This window comes from Lactuca sativa, chromosome 5 (genome assembly GCF_002870075.4).
Source record: "Lactuca sativa cultivar Salinas chromosome 5, Lsat_Salinas_v11, whole genome shotgun sequence".
In the NCBI taxonomy this organism is placed as follows: Eukaryota; Viridiplantae; Streptophyta; class Magnoliopsida; order Asterales; family Asteraceae; genus Lactuca; species Lactuca sativa.
In genome coordinates this window covers 46,372,252-46,378,061 of record NC_056627.2, presented here as the reverse complement: position 1 = coordinate 46,378,061, position 5,810 = coordinate 46,372,252, and the positions used below count along the sequence as shown (strand labels likewise).

The 5,810-nt window shown below is 29.0% G+C and overlaps 1 long non-coding RNA gene across 1 annotated transcript; it reads left to right on the top strand.

The window, feature by feature from the left end:
- The first annotated feature begins 1,061 nt into the window (after positions 1-1,061).
- Positions 1,062-4,783, top strand: LOC111909731 (uncharacterized). The gene is made up of 2 exons (XR_002856294.2): positions 1,062-3,394; positions 3,510-4,783. It is a non-coding gene; the product is annotated as an uncharacterized LOC111909731 (long non-coding RNA).
- The last annotated feature ends 1,027 nt before the right edge of the window (positions 4,784-5,810 follow it).

The window sequence follows — 5,810 nt, the reverse complement described above, 5'->3', positions numbered from 1 at the left end:
GTATTTACCAAATGTCTCATTGATTTTACATCAAACTCTTGCTTTTGTTTAATTGTGTACTTTAAATCTTAGTTTAACTCTAGTTTTCTTTAAAAATATCAAAAGACTAAAACCACCATTTTACTTTTATTGTCATTTTACAAGTATTTTACAAAGAGATTTACATTGAGTAATAAATTGAATCAATCTCCATAAGTTTGATCTCTTTACTACTATACATTATTTTAGTATATAAGCTTTAGGGTTATTTATTTTGTTGGCGTTGACTACCACCTTGAAGCCAAATTTATCATGTTTAAATTTGTTTCATATTCTAATTCTTTTATATTTCAATTCTCTTAAATGATTTTAGTTCATTCTATAAGATTTCGTGAGCTAAATAGTCCTCTGCACTCATGACAAAACAAAGAACCTTAATACCTGAAAAAGAAAAAATATGGCCTTAATCTAAAGAAAAAAAGGAAAATTTCTCGTAAAATATCAAAATTTTGGCCAAATTTACGTTTTATTCTTAAATTAATTTTTTTTATATAAAAAAAATCCTAAAAATCAGCAAAAAGTTGCATTATGAATATTTTATACCGGTTATAACCGGTAACAAATTAATTTATGATTCTTTTATAAACTTATCCAAAATATTTTGATTTTTCTGAAAAAAAAAAAAAAAAAAAAAAAAAAAAAAAAAAAAAAACTTGTTATTTTTATTACTATTATTATTATTTTTATTATTTTATTAAAAATGACAATAAATATATTACTTTTTTAAATTCGTTACTAATAATATTATTAAAGAAATACGTTTTAAACATATTTATACGTATACTTAAATACATTTTTATATGTATTTATATATTTTCATACCTTAAAAAATGTCTTAAAGCTCTTTTTTCATTTAAACACATTATTAAATACATACATAGAAACATTTAGTTCAAAAGGAATTTATAAACATTTATATATATATATATATATATATATATATATATATATATATATATATATATATATATATATATATATATAACAGATTTATGCTTTGGTCCACGTCGATGAGTTGTTTCTGTCCTTGCTTATCTCCCGAATAGAATAGAAAGACGAAGTCGGCTATTTTTAACGTATACGACAATGAGCAGCTTGGGTGCCTCCTTGTGCCACCAATGTGCCTGCTTGCTTACCATCATCTTCCAATTAGAGGGTTGCTGCCGCCCATAGCTTCCATCATAAACTTCTGATCATTAACAAAAGACTTCACGGTGGTTTTCCTCTAGATTTGCCACCTCCTGGTTTATAGCCTTGCCAGATGCCACTAGACATGTTTTTCCACTGATATACTATACCACCGCCTCTCTTGTTTGTTTTACTTTATATTTCAAAAACGCTTTTTCTACTTCACACAACCACTATCCATGGCTCCAACTTCTGAAATTTTGAGAAAACTCTTCTCAATATCGTATGTACAATAAACTACACCCCCAACACTGCGACAGCTGACAACCGGCATATCCTTCTTCCGTTGTTTCTTGATACAAACCACAACCTTCTGTTCTTGATAATTTGCAACACAAGCATTATGTATTCCAATGTAAGTACACTTAGGGAAAAGAGATGTGACTACTTTGGAGGCTTAAATGTATATTTGATTATTGTAAAAATTTGAAAAAGGGTTTTTCATAATCTTTGTTATTTGAAGCAAACAGGGTTGTTGAATGAGTAATTTATTAGGTTTGGTATGAATAAATATGGATAACATTCTTTGAACGTATCTCAAATCAGATGAAGAGAAACAGAGGTATGTGTTAATTATTGTCTGTTGAGTGGAATTTGATACACGTCGATTAGGTGCTTAAAATCCTCCAATAAGAACCGTGGGCGGACATTTTTAACCTTTCTTACATAAGAGCCTTCAAAGATGGGTTTGCTTCAACTGCCTATTCTTTGTAACTTATACTGCATCAGCTGTTTGCCTCCTTCACACCACCACCTCAATTACATGCCTAAAGGTGAGTCACTTTCTCTCTTTTCTAACATCATTTCCTCTTCCACCACCTCCTTCTTTGTTTTGTGGCCTCATATCACTACATCAGCTGAAGTCGTCGCAATTTGGGCCAACTGGGTCGCCGGAGTCCAGGTAGCTAATAATGCTTGTTACCGCCTTATCAGGAAAGTAGAACTTTGTGTTTCTAATTAATTGAAGAACCAAAGCTTGAACTATAGCTTAAGGTTAATTGATTTGAAGTTATGCCACTGATCCTTCTCTCACATCCGCAAGGCAAACCTTAAACATATCAATATATACAACCATCTCTCGGTAAGTTCTATCTAAAGGTTTTTAGATCATCCACTTATATACTTTTTCTTTGATTAATTTTCTTGGATTATTTATTTGAAAAAAAAATAGAATTGTTGCAACTTGTTAGAATTTTAAATGATAATCAAAGTTTATTTGATGGTCATAGATCAGTTGTTCGATGAAAAGGATAAACCAACTCTTATGGTCAATAAATTGGTTCACTATTGAAATGGACCCACCTTGGAATCCATATGATTTGGAAACAATCTTGCTATTTGTCTTTCTTGTTGCTTTATGTACAATTTTTTCTATGTTTGTGTTGGTGTTTGGTTGACGCATCATTAAGATGAACTTTATCTTCCCTTTTATAGTGAAGAAAATTAGTTAAAAGCAAGAAGGGGAGAGTTACAACTATTATAGTTTGGGGGATAGAACTGTATTTATGTCACTGAGTATGTTTCAGATTATGATACCCATTCTTTTGTACATATACGTGGAGATTGTGTATGTTAGTGAACCTTACTTTCTGATCGGAGTGCCAACTGAAAGATGAAGTTTCAATGTGCAAGCAGTGAGGGTGTAGATTATACTGGTAGAAAACATAGAAGAAGAGGGATGCAACATTCAAGGTATTAAAAGTTCCTTTTTTTCATTGGGTTACACATAAAATAGCAATGTGTTTATAACAGTTCCTTTTTTCTATTACATTGAATTTCCACCGGTTTGAATGCTTTAATCGTTCATAGTTTCTAGATTCGTACTCATATGAACATGTAATTTAGTAAATTAAGGTACATAATTGTAAGATGACATTTCAATTTGATGTCATTTGTTAGAAGGTTTGACTTATCATGTTTTTGTTGCAATTATTTATTACTACTATGTTTCATTGCTTTCAAGGAAATAGTGGAAATCTTCAATTTAGTAGCGTCTACCCAAGAAAATCAAATTTATTGCATTTTGGTGTTAATCTAATATGATATTAATCCCATGTGATTAGTTATATTGTGTATTTTAGGCACCATAAGTCGAGAACCTAAGAACCTACAACTTGAGCAATAACTTGGATCTGGCATAATTAATTCTTACTAAGAATTTATGATGGTATGTCATGCTTTTTTAAGTATGTTTATTTTATAATTCCCTAGATTCCTAAAAAAAGAATTGCACTTTATTAAGAGAATAAAGTTTGATTGTTTGTTCCCCTCTCTCCATAAAGGTGTTGAAATCCCCAAGTTTGAGACCATTCCATCAAAATTGTCTGTGAGTTTCTTGAATTCTCATTTGGTAGTAATTGTATATCTATAATTTTGAGTCATTGCAGCTTACAAGTCCAGTATCCATTAAAGTTGGTATATTGGAGCTATTGGGTATTACGTAGTGCTTATTTTTTTTAATCATTAAATTAATAAAATAACTTATTTTTATCATTGGGTTATAATTTTGAAATAAATTGAACTTCAATTTTTTAAATATGATAAGATATATAAACAATCATTTTAGACTTTTGGATGTTTTGAGTTACTTTCATGTATAGTATGTATAGTACTAAATTTGAACCTCAATCATGAGTCTTTCACATCATGCATGTATGATCGTGATGAGGAAACATCAATTGGTGCTTCTGATGACTTAAAGATTAGTTGCTAATTGCTCAAAGATCTGGATTTTGAGGGATCTATTTCCTACTTCCAGTTGAATGAGGACCAGAAAGTCGTGCAAGGGTGGTAAGGATTCTAGGCATCTTCTTTAATTGAAGAATTAATAATGTCCAAATTAGTCTTCATCTCATCTGAGGTTGGATGAACCTATATAATATATTCCATGCGTAAGAGATAAATGAAGAAAGCAACAGGCGACATACTTGATAAAGGAGAATGCACTGCCCGGATGATTACCGCTCTTATTAGAAAATGGAGTTATAATGGTGCATTATTGTCATTAGCTTTTATTTCAGTTAATATAATCCAAATTTGGCCTTCGCTTTTTGAAATATAAGGTTATGCTTTGTGGAAATTGTATAACTAAGTTATGTAATTTGTGTTTGAAGTTTCACATGTGGAACCAGTTATTGGGATAACATCATGCAAACTAATTAACTGTTTGATGGAATTCTTGGATGGAATGATCCATTTTGTCACTTTATTTTCTACAATACATTTTGAACCTTTCTTGGTTGCTTGTCCTGAACAGTTATGTGAACCAAACTCAAATGGGTTTTTAAATGTAAATGATGTTTGTAAAAGTAAATTACATAATCTGCCCTTTTAACGTTCAGTTTTCTTATATTGGTGATAAAGTTTTGATTAATTTTTATAGGTCGTGATGATGAGTTTGCATCTTTCTGGTTGGATTCAAGTAAAGTTTAGATTATCCACATCTTGTCGAGGCAAATTAGATGGTTATATTATCAAAAGAAATTTTTAATTTCTCTTTTTACAATGCAACCGGTATGTTTGTAATTATGGAAGATGTATCCTCTTTGTTTGATCATTTACAGATCTTAGCCACATATGAATCTGTCATATGATTTGTCTAAACACGTTTTACTTAGATTTCATAGAAAATGGTCATTTAGTCTTTGGAAAATCCATTTGTTGTCGACATTGTTATTTATGAGACATTCCATTAATGTGAAACAAACGACTGAATTGAGTTTCTTTAGGTTATATCTTTTAATTTCAGTTGCATCTTAAGCCTTTGAAAAGTTGAAATGACATCTTTGAAGACATAATTGATTTTTAGGCAACTGAAACAACTATCCAACCATTTGAAATCAAGACATTTAGTTAGTATTTTTTTTGTTCGCATGAAATGGAATGGATCATAACTCCATTTCTTTACTACATTCCTGCTCTTTTTTTTTCTTAATCCAAAGGATTTGTGGTGTCTTGGTTTCAACTTGCCGTTTCTCTTCATCAACTTGGCTCAGAAACAGGTTTTCCTTGGAATTACTTAGTTTACTAGTCAGTTTTTTAGGGCCGTGAATGAGTTTCCTAGTATATATATATATATATATATATATATATATATATATATATATATATATATATATATATATATATATATATATATATATATATATATATATATATATATATATATATATATATATATATATATATATATATATATATATATATATATATATATATACACTATAATAAATGAAGGTTTTTTTGCCACATGTCCTCTTCTCCTTCATTTGGACACATGACATTTTCTAGAATTTTTAATTTTTCTATTTTCCACTTGTAATTTTATTGTATTTTTCATTTTATTAAATTAATATTCCACATTTAATGTGTAAGGTAATATATATGTAAAGTATTTATTAGAAAAAGATTATATATGTAATGTATTCAATACATTAAAGTTTCATTAATTTTAATAATTCAAATTTTTCTTATTTTTCTTATAAATTCAAACTTTTCAAATTGTTAAAATTTTATATTTATTTTTTTAATTAAACCCATGAATTACATGGGTCTCACACCTAGTATGTATATATATATATATA